This window comes from Blennius ocellaris (genome assembly GCF_963422515.1).
Source record: "Blennius ocellaris genome assembly, chromosome: 8".
NCBI lineage: Eukaryota > Metazoa > Chordata > Actinopteri > Blenniiformes > Blenniidae > Blennius > Blennius ocellaris.
The window spans coordinates 3143605-3165840 of NC_137657.1; the positions used below are offsets into that span (position 1 = coordinate 3143605).

Genomic DNA, 22236 nt, shown 5'->3' on the forward strand with positions numbered 1-22236 from the left:
GCAGGTGCTAATTTGCAGCCTAAACTTTTGCATATCTGTGCAGAATGTAATGAGATGGGCTGTGGTGGGAGGATACAATGACAGCGCCATGTTATGTGGCGCTGGCCGGTGTCCACTTCATAAAGCCGCAGGACGGGGGCGCTGCCGAGGAGAGGACGACCCAATGAGAGATGAAGTCTTGCAGCCAAAGGGTTCAAGAGAGGGGAGATGGTTTGAAGGAGAGCTGAAGGAACCACAGTTCCCCTCCCTTTTCCACTCTGCTCGGGCTAAATGCAAGCTAGCATACTTTTGATTGGGGCATGCTGAGGTGTATGTGTGTCCGTGTGCGTGTGTGTGTGCGTGTGTGAGGGGCATCATGAAAATTCCGCTTTGGGGGGAAAAACCAGCACTTGCATCACCACGTTATTGATTGGTTTTTAGCAGCCTTGGTGGTTGCAACAGTCACATTTTTTTCTCTCTGCATTGCTCTGCGGTTTTCCCATCGGAAGCAGCTGCCACCTGCCCCCCCCCCCCCCCCCCCCCCCCCCCCATCTTCCTCTCCAGCCCACACTACCACTGCTTCGGGAGGAAAAGCCATGTGGAGCCACAAATCACACAGCACCTCCGAATGTTGGTGCTCTGGCTTGTTTTCAGGAGGGGCTGAGAAAGAAGACGTCGACTCTTTCAGATCAGTGTTGTCCTTCAAAAGCCTGCACACATCACGCCTTCTGCACCCACCAACAAAGTTCCAACACACAACTTCCCCCCTCCACGATTATGCGACTCACACGTGAAATAACAATAATCATTAAAATGCTTCATCCAGCTTTAACTTGCTGCACAATCCCTTCTGGAAGCAACCGTCGGTTGCTAAAGCACACAATACACACAAACAAACACACACTCACACACACACAAAAGAGAAAACAACAGGAGGCTTACCTCACTTTGTACAAGCTGTTCAGCAGTCCATCACCCAGCACTTTCTCTGGAGGCTAAGTTTGAGGCAGCGGCAGCAACAGCAGGAGGAAGCAGCGAAGAAGCAACAGGCGAGAAGAAAAGGAGAGCACCACAAAAAGAGAGAAGACGAAGAGAGAGCTTGAGAGAGAGAGAGAGAGAAGAGGGGGGAGAGGGACTGAAGCAGAGCGAACAGGGACTGTCAGACTCCCAGAGTCTCCTGGTCTGAGCTGGAGGTTTATTCAAAGCCTGCAAACTAACTGGCTCTTCTGCTGCCTGCCGCCCCGGCCTGACGTCAGCACGGTCACATGACCCCGCTGTGGTGTGGAGGGGAAATGAGAAGGGGAGGGGGGAGACCAGAGGGAGGGAGGGGGGGGGGGAACACACAGACAGAGAGAGAAACGGAGAAGCCTGTGTTGCCGTGGTAACAGGGACACTGCACCACAATGATTTCAATAGGTCATCTGACACAAACACACACACACACAGACACATACACACATTCTTACATGCAGAGAAATTGTTGAAGGATGGAGTCAGAAAACTAAAAAGGAGAACTGGAATCAGAGAGTGACTAAGATAATCAATGGAAGCCTCACTGCTTTATAATCTCCTTTTAAGACCTTTTGATCAGATTCGGTTTGCTAGCTGGTATCCATCATCACCAGAGGACCCCCCCAAAATGACTCCAGTGACGAACTCAACTCATGACTAATAGAAGAACTGTGCAAATCTGCAACATGAAGAGCTGAAACAAGCTGGTAGAATAACTTTCATGACTTTTGGGAAGTGGGCAAGCCAGAGCTCTGGTTTCGATCATATTTAGATACTTCCAAGTCTGCAAAGTGAGGTGTGGATGTGCTCATGTGGCATTGGTGGGCTTCTTTTCTCTATATATCTTTCAAAAACTGAAATCGATTGGAATAAATTGGCACGGTTCCTTCAGGTAGCACGTGTTCGTGCAAAGGTTGGCATTTCTGCCAATCTGCCACCCAAGTGGATTTGAGGTTGCATGACATGCGAAGCCAAAACAAGACAAACACCAAGCTCACGTCAGAGTAGTGAACACAAAGGTAGCAGTCACCAGGCTGGGGGCTTAACATAAACACCCTGTACAGAGGCAACCAAATCTCCCTACGTGCACCTGTATGGCTCATGAGCTAACGTGTTAATACCATTAACCTCACTGTGGCGGGAGGACCTCAGCACACTGCAGGACAGGATGAACTGACAACACAGCGTGTTCTCTGCTCTCTATGGAAGTGGAATAGCCATGGTGTTATGACCAATTTACCAATTAAGAGGTACATTCTTGATTTTATCTCTGTTCTTTGATCTGGGACGGAGGGGTTGTGTTTACTAAAGAGTGAAAATAAAATGTCAACGCTAACAGGCTGTAAATGGATTACTAAACTCAGTTAGCAACTGTAATTATAGCACACACACATTGATCTGTGATAAGAGATGGTGAGTTCAATCCCATCCAGCAGTGGTGGAAGATAATCTATGAATCACTCTGATCACAGTTCGGGAGACTACCCGCTGTAAACTGATCATTGTTCAGTCAGGTGTAGCTGCTTATCCTCAGCTCTCAGGTCCAGTATCTTATGATCTCGGAACATTGTTAGAGAAGTCCATGAATGAAGCGGTTTCAAAGATGGACTGATGGATACTACATGAAGGCCCGAGCCAAGACTGTATTATGACAATCACATATCTGTTATGCAGCAAGTACATTTAAATCCATGGAGAACTGATAAAAGGTCTAACTTTTGGTCTTTTGACATAATCTAAGCCACTATTCATCATCATAGTTATTCAATGGGGATCAATTTAGAACTTAGAAACGATATAGATTTATGAATGATGTTGTGATATACTTTGAATGTCTTCTGGATGTGACATCATAAATCAATATTATAACCATGACAAAGACCCTCATGTCTCCAGCAACAGTAGGTTTACCTTCACCAAGGAAAATTGGGGCTTGCTGCATGCTCAATGTATGTATGTATGTATGTATGTATGTATGTATGTATGAACGTATGTATGTATGAACGTATGTATGTATGTATGTACGTATGTACGTATGTATGTATGTATGTATGTATGTATGTATGTATGAACGTATGTATGTACGTATGTATGTATGTATGTACGTACGTACGTACGTACGTATGTATGTATGTATGTATGTATGTATGTATGTATGTATGTATGTATGAACGTATGTATGTATGAACGTATGTATGTATGTATGTATGTATGAACGTATGTATGTATGTATGTACGTATGTACGTACGTATGTATGTATGTATGTATGTATGAACGTATGTATGTATGTATGTATGTATGTATGTATGTATGAACGTATGTATGAACGTATGTATGTATGAACGTATGTATGTATGTATGTACGTATGAACGTATGTATGTATGTATGTACGTATGTATGTATGTATGTATGTATGTACGTATGTATGTATGTATGTATGTATGTATGTATGTATGTATGTATGTATGTATGTATGTATGTATGTATGTATGTATGTATGTATGTATGTATGTATGAACGTATGTATGTATGTATGTACGTACGTATGTATGTATGTACGTACGTATGTATGTATGTATGTATGTATGTATGTATGTATGTATGTATGTATGTATGTATGTATGTATGTATGTATGAACGTATGTATGTATGAACGTATGTATGTATGTATGTATGTACGTATGTACGTATGTATGTATGTATGAACGTATGTATGTATGTATGTACGTACGTACGTACGTATGTATGTACGTATGTATGTATGTATGTATGTATGTATGAACGTATGTATGTATGTATGTATGAACGTATGTATGTATGTATGAACGTATGTATGTATGTATGTATGTATGTATGTATGTATGTATGTATGAACGTACGTACGTACGTACGTACGTACGTACGTACGTACGTACGTATGTATGTATGTATGTATGTATGTATGTATGAACGTATGTATGTATGTATGTACGTATGTATGTATGTATGTATGTATGAACGTATGTATGTATGTATGTATGTATGTATGTATGTATGTATGTATGAACGTATGTATGTATGTATGTACGTATGTATGTATGTATGTATGTATGAACGTATGTATGTATGTATGTATGTATGTATGTACGTATGTATGTATGTATGAACGTATGTATGTATGTATGTATGTATGTATGTATGTATGTATGTATGTATGTATGTATGTATGTATGTATGTATGTATGTATGTATGTATGTATGTATGTATGCATGAACGTATGTATGTATGTATGTATGTATGTATGTATGTATGTATGCATGTATGTATGTATGTATGCATGTATGTATGTACGTATGTATGTATGAACGTATGTATGTATGTACGTACGTACGTACGTACGTACGTACGTACGTACGTACGTACGTACGTATGTATGTATGTATGTATGTATGTATGTATGTATGTATGAATGTATGTATGAATGTATGTAACCAACCTTTCACAAAAACTACCGACCTAAACTGCATGAAATCTTCAGGAATATCTGTCCTCATCCAAGGAGCAATCCAATAGATGTTGAGATCAAACAGCTTCTGGAGAGGTAAAATATTGACTGTGTTGTCGACACACTGGTGAGCCACTAGCTGGTCAGGGCTGCAGCATGGAAGCTGCTACTAGCCGCCAGTTAGCACACTCTGTAATTTTGTTTCACAAACAAATGTGGCGATGGTGAAGCTATGCACTCTACGAGTGCATATTAACTATCGTGTTGCATTATTTTTATGTGTGCATGAAGCACATTGAATTGCCATGTTAAATGAAGTTACCTCACTTTGGCTCACCTTTAAAAACCCACAACATCCTAGAAAGTATTTAAAATAATGTTTCAAGTAAAAACACACAATTTTTACGTTTACAAAAACTACATGCTAACAATGTAGTTAGCATGCCAGGGTACTAGTAGGTGCTCTTTTTTGTTTTTGTAACGATACCACACATTTTGGAAGTGTATATTGAATCAGGGAAACATCTTAGTGTCTTGTGTATGCAGAGTTTTTGCATTTTTAAAGGAGCGATGTGTTGTGATGATTTGGTCTGAAGCAGTCAGCGTACACACAATAGCACCTCCTTATCCCATCCTCCACACACCCAAGCTGAGAGCATGAACGGCTTCGGCCTGATTAGATTCATTTGAATAGCATCTGCTGGCCAGTTGAATGGAGAACAGTGGGGCCCACTTCAGGGTTGGGAAGTTTGGAGTGTGGGGGGGGGGTTGGGGTTGAGGTCAGCCAAGAGAAAGCCACCCCCCCCACTGGACCACTGTGAGTAAGGGTATGTAGTGCTGAGAGGGAGGCGTGTGTGGATGAAGATGGAAGGGAGGGACACCTCAAAGCCTGTGGCGAGGACGAACATGACCGAGGAGCAAGACAGAAGCACAAAGAGCCCAGGTGATGCAAGGCAGTGAAAGCAGAGTCTGAGAATCTGACGGTAGAACTGTTTGGAGAGAGAAATGAGTAAAGCGCGAGTCCTGGGATCAGCAGGCAGCATGACGATGCCTTGAGGTGAAGGAGTGGTCTTTGAGAAAAGGTCCTCCATGCTTTACACAACCTGTCTCTGCAGGATGCCGGGCCGCGATCGATGGTGCATTCACTGGCAGCACTTCAACACACTTCATGTCAATTTCAGAAAAAAACATACATTTGGTGCTTTAACCCACCATGTGACCTTTTTACAACCAGGCTTTTCACTGCTTTTAAACCTTGAGCAGCACCGTGTTGATGCGTGCTGTGTGTGTGTGTGTGTGTGTGTGTGTGTTCGGATGTAGGGTGGGTAACAGGCACTAGAGGGAATTCCTTCCTCTTGAACACTCAGGAAGCAACAGCAGAAACAGAAAACAACTTCTCTTTCCAAGGTAAACCCTTCAGAAGTTGTTCCTTTGGAAGCGGAAACACTCGCTCGCGACACTGAGTCAGTGTTTGAGACCCTGCTCTGAATCACTCCATTATTGTTTGCACGGCGGTACTGAATTCGCCTACAGACAGACAAGAAACTCAAGTTAGGCATGAAACAATAGAAGCCCCTTAAATGCAACACAAATAAGAAATTGTGAGGAAACGCTGAAGGAAGCCTGCTGCCCATGGCTGTGATGGATGAGTTGATGGTGGTTGGGAGCTCCAACCAGCTGGCTGACGCTGTATCACAGAACTGAGATTTTAATCTCAGCAGCTGGAGGTGATAGATAGCCTCAGATTATAAATTGGATTGTGAGCTGTCATGGGAGGGAGGCCTGCAGCCTGTTAACAAGATTGGAAAATGACAGCGGTAATAAAGTTTCACCTCTCAACCCCATTACCAACATGTTTTTGCCGTCCTAGCAACAGAACCAAGACACCAACACAAACCACACGGCGGACAATCAGACCACCTAACAATGAAGTGATTTCATGGAAATCAACACTGATGCATTTTCAGGTCATGCAAAACACAGTCATATAGATTGACTGTGCAAAAATCAGGGAAGTATTCTGTGAGAAAGATATGCAGTGACAATACTACTGCGCATGCACACCACTACAATAGTAAACAGCTCCTCTGCTCTGTGTAGGTAGGTGGAGTAGATGGAATTGAGTGTCCTGACTCTCAATACATCTTCTCCTGGGAATCGATATTATCATGATCACTGTCAAATTTAAACTAACAACAACAACAATAATAATAATAAACCAAATTGGTCGTCTGTCCACTAGAATTGTACGTGTGTAGGTATGTGTGTGTGGTTTCATCACAAAAACAAACAACAGCACCAACTATTGACCCAACAGGAAAGCATTTTCTTTCAGTGTTTCTGTTGTTTCCGTGTAAATGAATTTGAATTGTTTTCCATAAACTCTAATGTTCTCTAAAACGAAAGCGCAAGTTTTTCACTTAAAACGTGGTGTAAATGGTCTAAAGTCCTTTCTGGCTGTGATGAGATTTTAGTTGTGATGACATGCTGGTCCTACAGAGGGTGCATTGTTTTATGACGGGGGTTTTCATCTGACTACAACAGCAAGAAGAAGACAAGATGGACGATTCCAGTAAAACAGTCCAAATAAACAAAAATCGCAGTTAATCGACAATAGAATTGAAACTTCATACATCCCAAGTACACTGCGAGTTGTACGTACAAGTTATTGAAGATACAATGACATTAGAAGAATGCTAACCTGCCACACTGTGTGCAGATATGTTCAAATCTGAAACGTAAATTTAAAGATTTGGCTTTTGCTGAATGTGCAATATAAGAAGAAATATGTTGATTTGACAGTAATTACATGCTTTTGACTTTATGCCATTTTCTATCCAATTTCTTCAGAAGTTTTTTTTATTATTCTGCATAGCATGAACTCTGCACCTTGTATTGAATTATGTTATTGTGGTTACTTAATATTGGATTTTTAGAGTTCATTATAGTGATAGGGCAGCTCTGCACTAAAGTCAGTCAACATGTATCATACAAAGGCTCAGCACAGAGTACAAACAAACACGGGACACATTAGCAAAATTGAAAATGGAAACATGTACAGGGATCACTGTAATAATAGCGTTTTTTAAAGTGAAGATTTTATATCACAAAGTTGGTGTCAAAAAACAGAGAAGAAAAAGAGACAATAGGACTAAAAGCACAAGACAAAGGGAATACAGTGTGGGGGGTGGGTTTGCCTCAGAAAGCAACCCTAGTGACAGGAGATCTTCGAAACGCAAGGCCTTGTAAATGGCTGTCATTATCCCAGAGGCACACACACTTCACATGACAGCGGAGATCTTCAGGCGTCCTGCTGCTGAGCTCCACTGCACACAGAGCAACACTTTCACACGTATCATTCATCACCTATCCTCACTTCATGTTGAAAGCACCATTCACTGATAAGGAAGAGCCTTTATGAAAGCAAGCTTACCATTAGTAGAGCGAACCAACCTCCCAACACCAGTGATTATATAGGTACTCCACAGTGTACAGCATATTGTCTGTACCCCACTGGACGTTCTTCTTTACTGTGATCAGAATAATCATGATCAGTGGAGTACAAAACAAAGAGATGAACTGATATGAAGTCATGTCAGATAATGTAAATTATATAATGTGAGATTATTATTCATCTATTCAGAGTGAGGCCTGAATCCACAGAGGAGAAGCTGAGTCTCATAATCAGTGAAATGGAAATGACCTGATGTGTCTCAGGTGGAACCAGAGTGTGATGTTCAGTCACTGGTAACAATGAGTCTGTCGTGATGGTAAAAAGTTAGTGGGTACAATGAAAGCAGCAGAATAGAAATCCTTTTGGATTGTTGCTTCAGTCTGCTGGACAAAATGAGGTTGGCAGAATATTTATTTCCCAACAGGAAGCAGACTGTGAAGGCCTCACAGGAACAATTCAAAAGCATCAAAGTGTATCTTGTGGAGTGATCTGAGTCAGAGCGTGGAGTTGAAGATGCGAGTGAGTAGCAGGTTGAACATCTGCTCACAAAGCACGACGTTTCCAGTGAAACACAAAAGCTTTGCCTTTTCAGAGAATTTTCACATCTACATTTTGAAAATGGCAGAAATGCTGAAAACAATGTTGTTTTCATATTGGGCCACTAGTGGGTGCTGTTGGTTGTTTTCGTAATGAAACCACACAGGAATGAGTGCAGAGAACAATAAACTATAACGATTAACAATGGTGAGCTAATCGGACTTTGGTATGGACTGACAATGAAGATGGAGTTCTGGCATGAAGGCGGTCAGGAAAAATAACTAAAATAACTTTGTTGGAGCAATGCACAACCACAATTCACTCTGCAAGATCATTGTCATACTATTTAGTACATTAACCTCCAGAGTAAAGGGCTCAAATGATACACACACTTTATTTTGAGGCAGCATTCAAAACGCCTAACTATAAACTGGTGAATTTTGAAGGATTTCTGAGGCTTTCATTTTGGAGAGAAGTTGATTAATCTTATTAGTCTCGTGAAAAATCCCAATGAAGCGTGAAGGCTGTTAGAGAAAGGGCAATTTCAGCAGCCTCATATGTTTATTACCTGCTGCGACAAGGACATCATGAAATTACAACGAGGTATGAGTACTAATCTTGAGCTACCGGCAGTGCAGAGCGTAGCACAGTGTCTATCTCCACACTAACTCGAGCACGCATTGCATAGACCGAGGGACTGAGCTTACTGTGTAGCCGCCACACGCTCCAGCTCACTGTTTATGAGTGCATCAGTCATACTTTAATCATGTTTAGCATGTGTAGCATGTAGCATCGCTGGGCCGGAGCCCCAGAATGGTTTAGCACCGGCCCAGCTCAAAGCCGTCAAAACATCTTGTGTTTTCAGGGATTAAATGAATAAAGCATTTCTAGAAAACAAGTTTGATATAGAAGTAGATGGTTGAATATTTTATCTCCAAAGAATCTACAAACTAGAACTGTGCCCACTGTCTGACAGAAGACTACAGATTTGAACGTTTATCACCTCGTTTGCGCATCTTTGGTGTGGGACACTCAGTGGCCTCTTTTAGTGGCTCATCACACATGATGAGCAGCCTCACACTGACACTTCCACAACAACCTTTACAAAGCATATTTTTAGATAATCCACGGATTACAAGGGGTGCTTCGTTACAGATACTACGAATATTGAAATTATACTGAGGGCGGTTCAATATTTCCGAATAGAGGGTTTCATGTACCAAAGTGATCTGGGAAGCACAATTAGTGGATTATGTCATCACGCCACTTTGAGGTGTTATTCTGCAGCACTGTGTCTGTTTCCTCACCGTGATGGAGGAACGGTTTTGTCAGAGCGTCTCTGTCGGGACAGCTTACAGGCTGTGTGGACGACAGCGACGAGGAGAATGCGGCGTTGCACAATCACGAGCAGCACATTACTGTGCCAACCAAAACACGAACCAGCAGAAATCTGGACGGAAAGCATCTCACGCAGACACGCACACACACACACACACACACACACACACACACACACACACCATATGGTTGTTGATGTGACTGTCCTGAGAAGAGAGGGAGGACATCCACTGTCCAGCGGCACAACTTCACAGACAAACGTGAAGCCGAGCAAGAACTCCCATCGTGTAGTAGGGTTTTTATCCTACACAGCAGCTGGAGCAGAAAGCGAGGTTGTACAACTCAGCGGCCCTACAGGAGGCTCCATTCACAGCTCGCCGCAATGAGCGAACAAGACGGTTTTGAAAATAAATCTCCTCCTGGTGTGTTATGTAAGCGCAGTGCATGGGCTGGGCGAGCCGACGCACCTCGCTGAACAGGCTAATCCAACGTACCACACAGCCTGCCAAAAGCAGTGACGGCAGCGCTTTAGACGTCTTTGTCGTTGTGTAATGAGACAGGTTATCACGATGCACGGTAATCCAGCCTGCAAACTTCAAAAATAAAGGAAACAACCATCTGTTGTTTCAGTGGAGAAGCATGGAGGATGAGAGGATGAAACACTGCACGGATGCATCATTCATCTCTTCTACTGAGGCTGCAGCAACACTGAAGTGGAAGGATTCACGTTCAGGTGGTATTAAATTAATTAGCGAGGTGGGAAATTACACAGCCTTCATTTAATCTGCTGCTACTGAATTAACAGGTCCAGTGTCAGGTAAGACCTGCCAAAGATCTTAGCTTCATAATCTTTTAAAACACGTGCTATCAGCATTTTAAATGCAGTGATTAATCAAGAGTATTACAGACTGTTTGCTCATACTCATAACATATTGCTTGGAATGTTAAAAATATTCTTACTTTGCACCTTCTTTGCATTTATTGGACAGATCTCTTTAACGGACGTGATCTGTGACAGCAGCAGATGACCAGCTTAATGAGGACAAGAGATACAGAGATTAATGGGAAGATTACATTCCATTACACTCTGATATAAATGAAGCTGAATGCAGCAGAAAATGTGATTTTAATGAGAGAAAAAAGTGCTCATTATCCATCTCGTTTTAATGGTTCTTACTAGCGTTCATTCATGTGTTAACACATTTTCACCAGGCTTACTCTGCACCACAACAAAGAGTTGTTTCTTTTAGCAATCTGACCGACTCAAGATGGAAATTCACTGAATGTGGCCCCTGAACTAAAACGTTTGGCATCACTGATCTATAGGAGAGTTCATCTGACAGTGAGAAGGTGATGGTTGTTGTGACAAAGTAAAGCCAGATGAGAAACTGAAACACAGTTATGACTTGTTAAGAATAGATTCATATGAAGTTAATTCTCATAATTAATTGTACATTTGGAAACACTTATGCACATGACTCATTCTATGTGCCACCACGAGAAGCACAAACGGATATCTAACATGTGTGTGCTGTCATGACAGGTGGTTTGTTTAATCTGTCTCTAATAATCTCAGGATTAAAAAAAGGTGGGATTAAAGCTAAAAAGACATTGCATGCTGTGGCTTTACAGTCAGAACCGCCACTACACAACACACACATACACACAGTGAACAGGAAACTGGTATGATAACTATCACAGTAGAACAGTTGTGATTGGCATTACTCTGCAGGACATAAACAAATTACAGCCCGTGATCAGTTGTTTATCAGCTCCTGGTAATTATCAAGTATTAATTATGTACTTCGGTCTCTAATAGCTTCTCTTTCACACATTCCAAAACTGTATATTCTACACAAATAGTATTAAGTGTGATGATGTGTGAATAAACTGGACTAAACCTAAATCACCCTTCTAAATTTGTTCAGTCATTCTGCAAAATCTTCAGAGTGTTGCAATGCTTTTCTTATGTTCTTCTCTATTAGGCCATCAAACTCATAATAAATAATAATAAAAAAAAAACACTGCAAGATTGATTTTTTTTTTTAACTAAACAGTAAGATTTGCACAACAACAACAACAACAACATTAACATCAACAGCACCACGTTCCATGTGAAATTAAGGAAATCTTAAGAAACCATGCTTTTCCTTTTAAATACTAAATAGTAGGAGACAGTGTTGTAATCTTTTGATATTTGTTTGATGGAAAACGTGAGTCAGACAGGAAGTGAAGGCTCACTCCTCTCACCAGTACAGCTGCTAACAAGCCAAAAATACCATGAAAACGCATCTGTAAAGTAAACATTAAGTTTCCATTAGTAAAATCCTTAGATGTACGCTACTAACTCTGACATCATGCTACCCCCCGCCCCCCCCCCCCCCCCACCCCCCCACTCACAAATGAACATTCTCTACCTCAAAAGAGACATTGTGTACTGCCACTTTACTGTTTATAGGATTATATGGTGTATATATTTTTAAATCTTGAAATTGTTATTTCTAATATATTGTTACATGCCTTTTGCACTGTGGGTCTGAGAGGACTGAACTTGCATCTGTGCTGTATGTCATGCATATTAGCACACTTGACAATAAAGCTGACTTTGACTTTGACTTTTGACTTTGACCTGCGATTCTAATAAAATGATATACATGTGGCTCAATAGGAATTCTTCACATCTCTACAGGGCGGTCTGTAAACTCGACATGACTTCATAAGAGTGTTTTGGGGCTTTTGAAGATCATGACTTTCTGCTACAGTGAAATTCTTTTTTTGTTTCAGAAAGGGTTTGTGTTTTATGTGGTAACATTTTGAAAATGAGGTCCATTTACAGGGAAACAACAGAAATGTTGAAAATAATGTTACAATGTTAGTCCACCAGTGGGTGCTCTTGATTGTTGTTGTAATAAAGCCACACATAAACGCATGCAGAGAACAACATGCTATCAGCATTAACACTGGGAGTACACGGACATTTGTATGGACGGATGACAAATGTACAGTAGCAGTGTTTCACAGCCATTTTTGTGTTTTGGGTGGCTGCAGCACTGTTGCCATGCTAAAGGAATGACACTTTTCTGTTTTCGCTTGAAAGCATTGTCGTATAAACGCAGCCAAAAGTTGCTTGGAATATTCGTAATTCTAGCGTGCTGCTGATTGACCTATCCCAGCCACAAAAATCAGCAAAGCTAAGATTAAAAAATAAAATTGCAAGCAACAACTGTTTTCTCTCAATGAAAGCCAATGGAAAATGCCCTCTGTTTGGCAGTGCGTTTACTGTGTCTGACTCAACCTTTAGTGTGTCTTCTCAACTCAAAGTGCCGAAAAGGACCTCATTTTCTACAATAGTTAGTGACGAGTGTTGTGAAGGAACAGGAAAAAACAAGAACAACACAGATTTGTTATACAATCAGCGAAGTGTCTCAAGAGTTACTCAACAGCATTATAACCCACTCCATCCTCAGTGATTCAGGAACTGTAAACAGAAGGCAGAAGAAAAGACTAATGACCAGCCTGTGCCATCATTGTTTTGTTTTTTTTGTATTTTAATGGCAGATGGCAAGCTGGAGAAAGAGGATTAACCAGAGCCTCCCTCCTCAATCTCTGTCTTATCAGAAAGCAGCAGGTTGGAGCTCGGAGGAAGAAAAAGACACATCGACAACCCCCGATGACTCACTCAGATCCCCTGCTCAGCACGCGCACGCGCACGCACACGCACACGCACACACACACACACACACACACACCAGTAATATTGCACAGAAACAGAGCTCTTGTTTCTGCATATCGATGGTGGTGTGCTGGTGTCGGGGGACGGACAGAAGAGTCTCGCCGATCAAATCTCAAACTCAATCAAACTCAAGGAATTCGCTCACTGCAGCGACGGCAACAGCCTTTAATTTCTACTGGCTGAGAACTTGCTGTGAGTCACAGTTTTGTTTTTATTTCCCAACTTTGGACAATAAACATGCACGCGTGCGTGCATGTTTATTGGCACGCACGCACGCACGCACGCACGCACGCACGCACGCACGCACGCACGCACGCACGCACGCACGCACGCACGCACACACACACACAAATATAACATATCTAAATCTGCTTTCCAGCCTACATTTGTTTTGTGAAAGTATTAATTGGTTGTTGTCACATAAACTATGTGTGATTCTGCTACCCAGATATTTCCCCACACAAGTTTCATATGCAAGGTACAGCAGTGGCTTTACATTTGCATCAGATCTGTACAGACAGGAGACCAATTACCTCATTAAATGTTCAGGACACATTTGCATGGAGCCCTTTATGCTTGTTTGTAATGTTTGTACTTCTCCCGTCAGTATAGAGCCCGTCACCGACGTATCTGCAGAGTGTAATGGACTTTATACAATGGAGTACAAGGAGAAACAAAAAAACCACAACGCTAAACGAGCAGTTGTAGTCCTATTAGGTAATGCGTACAGAGAAAATAGTTTTGTTATTCCATTTCTGAAAAGACAATATACATTTGTTGTCTTTATTTGATATACCTTTATATAATATACTATTGTCCTGTAATATTATACAATTCCCTGAACACATCAGATGGTGTCATTAGTCCTCCTAAACATATGTGGGCAACATTTCTTGTCAATGTGAAAGAATAAGCAGGACACAGAAGGTTTAATGTGTTTACACATATTATGATATGAAGAGTCAGAATAAAGAAACCAGATGGAATCAGAGGAACCAGTGAGAAACTCAAGAGAAACTACAGATTCCTCTATAAAGGACTATGAGGTCCCTGAGGAGTGACCCTGACCCCCGTCATAGACTAAACGGACTACTGTGGGCTGACTAAAAAGAACTGTGATTAGAAATCATTTTTGTTTGCACTATAGGGAGTGTGTCTCTGAGGACAGCTGGCATGCAGGCTCTTTCTCCGACGGCTCCATGTGTCTTCTTCCCTGCATAGGCTGCATAATGTCACATAGCAATATAGAACAGAAAAGCCCAGATGTGTCTCAGCCGCTTCCTCCTGCTCCTCTGGGGAGACCCCAAGCCGCTCCCAGACCCACCAAGAGGGATAATCCAAACTAAAGCCGGACTACATTCCGTACGTCTCTATCCAGGGTGGTTGAGCTCCTCGCTCTGTCACCAAGACAGTGAGATTACTGCTGCTGATCTCATTGTTCATCTTCCTGTCACATGAGATTCTCCTCCATGTGGGGTACCACCTCCCCGACCTGCAGAATGCCTGTCATCTTTTTAGCAGCAGGATCCATTTGGGAAAAAAAATAAAGACAAATGAGAAAGATTGCCACAAAGAAAAGACATTTGAAAAATCTGCAAGGCCTGGTAGACCTAAGCTGATCCACGGTGTGGAGGCTGTGATTGCTGGGGCTCATTCACCTCCGGTAAACAATCTTGAACTGGAAGCGACCAATGTGGCTCAGTCTGCACCTCTTAATGGCCACAAGGGTATTACTAATTCCATCAATCAGCAGCCTCTTTATGAAGAAAGTCATTTAAAGTGATTAAAATCAATGGGTTAACTAATGGAAGCCAGAGAAAAGAGCACAACACATTAGTGATGTGAGCATGCCTCTGAGTTAAGGTAGCAGGTTGTTAGAGTATTATTCCATTTAGTTACCATATTCATGCTTAATCTCAGTCTTATTTCTTCTGTCTTTATTTAGCAGCGTCACTCAGGCGCTGTTGTTTAACTTTGACTGGTCATGTGTTCTGAGCCTTGGTAGAAACACTCTGAGCAAGACTGATAAAACAGGAACACTGCGTCTTCCCCGTGGCACCACCTCGGTGGTGATCCACGCGTAGAGGACGCCCTGAGATTGTGCTTACTCTTGATAACTGTCAAGCGCAACAACTTGTCTATTTCTATGATGCATATCCTGTAAACCCTCCCATTTGTTAATGGAAATAAAAAGCACAGGAGAACGACAGAAGCTCAGAGCGGGTTGGAACGGTGACTAGAGCACTTCCTGCTCGTTCTGCTCATGAGTAAAAGAAACCTACCCTTGTTGTCTTCTTCTTTCTTGCAGATTTAATAAATGTCTCTAGCCTAAACCTGACACAGGTCTAGAGGCAGATGTATAGAAGCTCCTGGATGATTGAATAAAGTGTGCTGCAGTAACAGAGCAGAGGTTCCATTCAAACAGGTTAACATCGACTACAGCTGAACAAGCAGATTGTATCTGATATTATACAATAGACGCAGAGACGAACACCTCTTGACTTTAGGGACTACAAACATTTTTTATGTTTTAATAACAGGTGAGTCTGCATTTAATCCATTTATTTCACAAAACTGCTCAGTTTAAGCGTTCCATTAAAATATTAAACATCAGGAGCTAAAGCGGTGGCGCATCAGTCTGCAGAGAACATTGAATTGGTCAAAAAGAAAACAAAGAGTGCAACATTAGAGTGACAGAGAATACAGTTTCATAGAAATAACAGACAAAATTAGAGATGAATGCATGTTTTGCGTTGAACAAATTGGCCAATTAAAGTTGGAGGGGCTGTCCACACGAGAACGCCGTTTCATGTAAATGCACCGTTTTTGGCCAATCATCCACACGAGGCGGCAATTTAGGAGCCTGAAAATCTTTTGTTTTTAACAGGGGTCCATTACGATGGTGTACATCTGTGTAAAATGATGATGTCATTACGATGTCATCCAATAACCACAAAACTACGTGCTCCAGTTGAGCTGCAGAAGCTCCTGATACCAAGCAGGAGGACCACCACAGACCTATTGAACTGGAGCAGCAGTTGACTTCTAAGTTTCTAGACCAGGGGTTGGCAACCCGCGGCTCCGGAGCCGCATGCGCCTCTTTCGTCCCTCCACTGCGGCTCCTTGAGCCTCGGTCCCACTGCAGTTCATCCCGGAGGGACGTAAGGAGGCAAAGCGCACCCAGAGCGCAGTCCCGCTACAAAGAGTGGGGTAAAATGCGTGAACGACGCAGCGATGTAACGTCATTACGCAACAATAATGGCAGCGGTGGAGCGCCGACAATTCCGGGAGGTTCATTGCAGACTTGTTGAGAGTGACGGCAAATGATGGTGAATTACACAACAAGTAAAGGACATTGAAAGCCACACCACTCACACTCATGGTTCTAAAAATCCCAGATCTCCCACATATATCTTCCATTTTAATAATGTGTAGCAATAAAGGAGCTGTAGGAGTCTGGTTCGCATTGCCGAAGTCGGACCTGTTCCCAGTGCACGTTGGCCTCCGGCAGGGGTGTCCTTTATCACCGGTTCTGTTCATTAACTATATGTACAGAATTTCTAGGCACAGCCGGGGGCCAGAGGGGGTCCAGAGGGGGTCCAGTTTGGGGACCACAGGATCTCATCTCTGCTATTTGCGGATGATGTGGTTCTGTTGGCTCCACCAAACCTGGACCTTCAGCGTGCACTGACACGGTTCTCAGCCGAGTGTGAAGCAGCTGGGATGAAGATCAGCACCTCTAAATCCGAGACCATGGTTCTCGACCGGAAAAAGGTGGCTTGCCCCCTCCAGGTCGGTGGAGTGCCCTTGTCACAGGTGGAGGAGTTCAAGTATCTTGGGGTCTTGCTCACGAGTGGGGGGAAGATGGAGCGTGAGATCGACAGACGGATCGGTGCAGCGTCTGCAGTTATGCGGACGTTGTATCGGTCCGTCGTGGTGAAGAAGGAGCTGAGCCAAAAAGCGAAGCTCTCGATTTACCGGTCGACCTTCATTCCTACCCTCACCTATGGTCATGAACTATGGGTCATGACCGAAAGAACGAGATCCCGGATACAAGCGGCTGAAATGAGCTTCCTCCGTAGGGTGGCTGGGCGTCACCCTCAGAGATAGGGTGAGGAGCTCAGTCACCCTTAGAGATAGGGTGAGGAGCTCAGCCACCCTTAGAGATAGGGTGAGGAGCTCAGTCACCCTTAGAGATAGGGTGAGGAGCTCAGTCACCCTTAGAGATAGGGTGAGGAGCTCAGCCACCAGGGAGGAGCTCGGAGTAGAGCCGCTGCTCCTCCACATCGAGAGGAGCCAGCTGAGGTGGCTCGGGCACCTGTTTCGGATGCCCCCCGGACGCCTCCCTTGGGAGGTGTTCCGGGCATGTCCCTCCGGTAGGAGGCCTCGGGGCAGACCCAGGACACGCTGGAGGGACTATGTCTCTCAGCTGGCCTGGGAACGCCTTGGGGTGCCACCGGAGGAGCTGGAGGAAGTGTCTGGGGTGAGGGAAGTCTGGGTAACTCTGTTCAGACTGCTGCCTCCGCGACCTGGCCCCGGATAAAGCGGTAGACAATGGATGGATGGATGGAATAAAGGAGCTGAGAGCTGCAATGCATTATGGGAGTTTCTGTTTGTGGTGTTTTAAATGTAATTATTGGGGGTTATATTAGGTTTGTAGTGTTGGTAATAATTGTTGTGCTGTGTTTTTGTTGCTTAGTTCATGTAGTTTAGTTTATTAGTTGTAAGTCGTTAACCAGCAGTGAAGATGGTTTTATGTGTCGTGTCCTCCTGGTATGGTCTGCCTGTCGGAGTGTCAAAATAAAAGACTGGTGTGCACGTCTGTTGTAAATTAAAAGCTTTTTCTCTCGCGTGCTTCTTCGACACTACTCACCATAATATCACAGTGATATTGTGAGTGCCAATGTACGCGTTTGCGCATGGGTGAGTTGGACTGTGGCGCATGTGGGTGTGTGTGGCTCTCTGGGTGTTCAGTGGGAAACGGGACCAACTGGCTCTTTGAGCATTAAAGGTTGCCGACTCCTGTTCTAGATGCTCCATGTCTTCTTCTGCGTTTTTGGTTTTTTTGTGAGTCACAGCACCCCTAAAGGCCTGGCACACGTACTGCATGGCCTTAGGCATCGTGATGAGTCGTTTTCATAGTGACATGTGGACCGGAATTTCTTTCTCTTGAGAACGCCGGGGAGTTTTGTCTAAAACTGTGCCAGCTGAAGCAGCACCAGACCACCAAACACCCCGAGACGGTGCACAAACCCAAAGAGTCTATCCTCAGAGAAAAGGAGCCCGTTGCCCAAGATTATAAAAAAGAAAGTGTATGTCACATGCAGTATGTGATGAAATTCCTTGTGTCCCTCAAGAAAAAGGTTGAGAATCACTGGTGCAAAAGTGAGATATACATAAACGTAGCCACGGAATTTCAATTCTATGGTCGATTGGTGGACAGCATTGTCATAGCCTGGGAATGGGAGAAATCCCTTTTTGATTTATTGAAGCTTCAAACCAGGTTTGGCTGGATATAAGCTGATAATGTGTGTTGATCAAGTGAAGAATAGTGAATGTCAGTGTATCTCTGGTGACTGCAACAGCCTCAAAGGGGGTGTTACAGTAAGAAGCTACAATAGTGTTCTTGCTGCCATCTCCACCAAATCATGTCATTAAATCCTAAAATAATAAATCAGTCTTTACTGTGGTGAAACCCCTGCTAACAGGCAAAGGCTGTCAGAGAGGCTGAGGTCATTCTAACGTGCGGAACCTTTATTAAGTCGAGCCTGACCTCGGAGAGAGAGCCAGTGGGAGGCCCTTCAAAAACAGCACCTCCTCACACACACACACGCACGCACGCACGCACGCAAACACGCAGAACGCACGCAGTCAAACAAAGACATGAAAATTAACTAAAAGTCTGGAGGGTTTTAGAGGAAACTCTTTAAAAGCATTCAATTGACAGATACGGAACATCTACCATACTCCTTGAACAAACGATCATTTAACATGAGACCATGAGGACTAAGAAATCACTTTAGCAGCTAATAAATTTCCCCAAAAACACACCTTGTTCTCATCTTGTATTGTAGAAACACAATTTGTCATATTAATAAGTGCTTGAGCTGCTCTGTGGGGAAAGACCTTCCATATTTCTAACCAGTTACTTCAGTGGTGGTTGTGGATCTGTGCAACTGGACAGCAAAAACTACATATACACTTCGTTCATATAGAATGCAATGCTTTACCGTCTTCCAGCCACCCACCACTAGTTTGGGTTAAAGCCATGCAAATAATGGGTCGGTGGTGCGAGCTCCTCCAACAGACTGTGTTTAGGTGAAACATCTGGAGTCTTCTCTGCGCTCCTTCCTGGAGCTCCAGCCTCATGTAGACTAGCAGGAAAATGTTTGGATGACTGATTGGGTGGATACTTGACACCACATATTCAGAGAGACAATCCATGGTGCCCACATCACCATGCAGCTCTTGTATCTGTTTTGACTGGCTAACCATCCACTTATTCCAATGTAGAATCACACTTAACACTCAGCGTCAAACAAAACCGGACTATTACTTTAAAACACAAATAATTGAATCCAGTGACAGACACGCTGAATGTAAATGGTTTAATCAGTTTATACCTAATGTTAATCAACAACAAGTTAGATGAGAGCTCAAAATTGGCTTTTCTGTCCAAACCATTGACTGCTATCACTTCCACTGACACCACATTAACAGTGTGCCGAGTGAAAACCATCTATTTCAGGAAAGCTCTTCAAGAAATCAAGAGTTCAGAGGTTAAACGGACTCCAAGTGACATGAAGTATAAGTGTGTTAGGCGCAGTGGCAGGCTGCTCTTGTTTTCAGCAGTGGCGCTCCAAACAGGACGGGCTGCAGCGGTCTCTCTAGTGACAGTTCACTACTATCCAGGAACAGTGAACATGCGTGTGTCAGGGAGTGAAGGATGTCCAGGCTATGCATCTCTTTTAATGTTAGGAACAAACACACGGCTCTCGTATGTGTGTGAGACTGTGTACAGTCAGCCATGTTTAGAGGGATCTGGGGGCCTGGGAACGGTGTGGAAATATCACACTGGGCTTCCTCTGGCTCATCTCAGAGTCATGGGAAACAACAGTGAGCAAAAACAACAAGGCGCGCACTCTGGCTCACACGCACGCACGCACACACACACACGAGCTTCCCCCACTCTTCAACACTGATGTAGTGAAAGACAATTGACACAAAACTGAAATACATGTAAAAAAATCTAACAAAAAAACCCAAACATCATTTGAGCTCTAGATGTTAAACATACAAATAAGTGTAATTGAATCAATGTTTCCTCCAAACGCTATTTTTAGTGTTTTACAAGAAGAAGAGCTTGTCCTGTTCAGGATCTGAGGGTTGTTAATATGAGCATTGCATTAGCGAGAACGGGCATCTGGTTCATGTCCTGAAACAAAACAAGCTACAGGCCAAATGTCTTTAACTTTGGCATTAAATATTTAATGTTACCCCATAAAAAACTCTAAATTAGCATGAATTACAGACGTATTATTTAGTCTGGCATGACTTTATGAAGACCACATTACTAATGTGTGCAAACCTTTGGTGTCTTCTTGTGAGCTCCCCGGGAGACTTCTGCCTTCCAGACCACACACTCCACTCAGTGGGATCTGTGAAAAATAAGAACAAGTTATAAACTGAGCCCAGCATGCACACTACTTAAAAAGCTTAAAACATATGTGGTTAAAAAGTGTTAAAAACTATTGCTAGTCTATGTCTGTTTAGTTGACAACGGTGCTCAGAGCCACTGAAAACAGCATTTTTAAAACAGTGCACACGGTGGAACTTCTTGAAAAGTCTACAACTCTGTGGAAATGGAGGACAATGCAACATTTTTAAAATGTACAAACTCTATCCCTGTGTAGACAGAGGAAACATGCCACTGCGTGTGTGCACCACGGCTATAGTGAATCGTTTTTCTGTACATGAGCAACTGGGTGGACAATAACAATGTTTGTCTCCACAGTGTCATAACACCCAGTGCTAGTTTTAGAGTTGACAATCACCTGCAATAGCAATACAACTTCACTACTGATTATTTCATGGATTTCTTTTACCCCAAAACGGCACCATTAAAGAGCACCCTAAGCATTTGAGGCATGTGGCTTCTCTCCAGCTACCCTTGACAACTTTATTTGCTTGATATATTATGTGAAGACTAAACTGAAGTGCTTTGGGTTGTGTAGTTTCCAGACAGAAAGCAAGAAAGTCACAGTCAAAGGCCCCAATTATACAACGTTTTCAAATGAAAACAGAAATCTTTCATTGCGCTTTGGGGTCAGCTTACACAACAACTTTGGTCAGAGCAACTGAAAATAAAACTCACATGCGCGAGTAGATGGACAATAACAACATGGTTGTCATCTGTCCAGAGGAGTGTCCCTTTACTTGTTAAAAATTGTTAATGTTTATAGAGTATTGTTCTCTGCGCACATGTATGTGTGGTTTCATTACAAAAACAAAGAAACAACAGCAGCCACTCGGGACCCAACTTAAAAACTACATTTTTTCCAATGTTTCTGATTTTTATCACTTGAAACGTTGTGTAAATTTTAGACTTATTTTATCTGAGTTAGATAAACATGTCTGGCATCAGACAACACCAGGATCTATATGTGAGTCTTCAAAGTGGAAGATTTTTAGAGTAAA

The 22236-nt window shown here is 42.8% G+C and overlaps 1 protein-coding gene across 3 annotated transcripts in view; it reads right to left on the bottom strand.

Annotated features, from left to right (window-relative positions):
- The window catches only part of ncalda (neurocalcin delta a), a 68275-nt gene extending 47085 nt beyond the window's left edge, over window positions 1-21190 (bottom strand). The window contains exon 1 of one of the 3 annotated variants that reach the window (XM_080500667.1): window positions 21128-21190. The gene's annotated coding sequence lies outside the window, so the exon portion shown is untranslated. Of the gene's footprint in view, window positions 1-921; window positions 1167-21127 lie in introns of those variants that run through there. The other 2 variants (XM_080500666.1, XM_080500665.1) reach the window with 2 other exon arrangements.
- Window positions 21191-22236: the final 1046 nt, after the last annotated feature.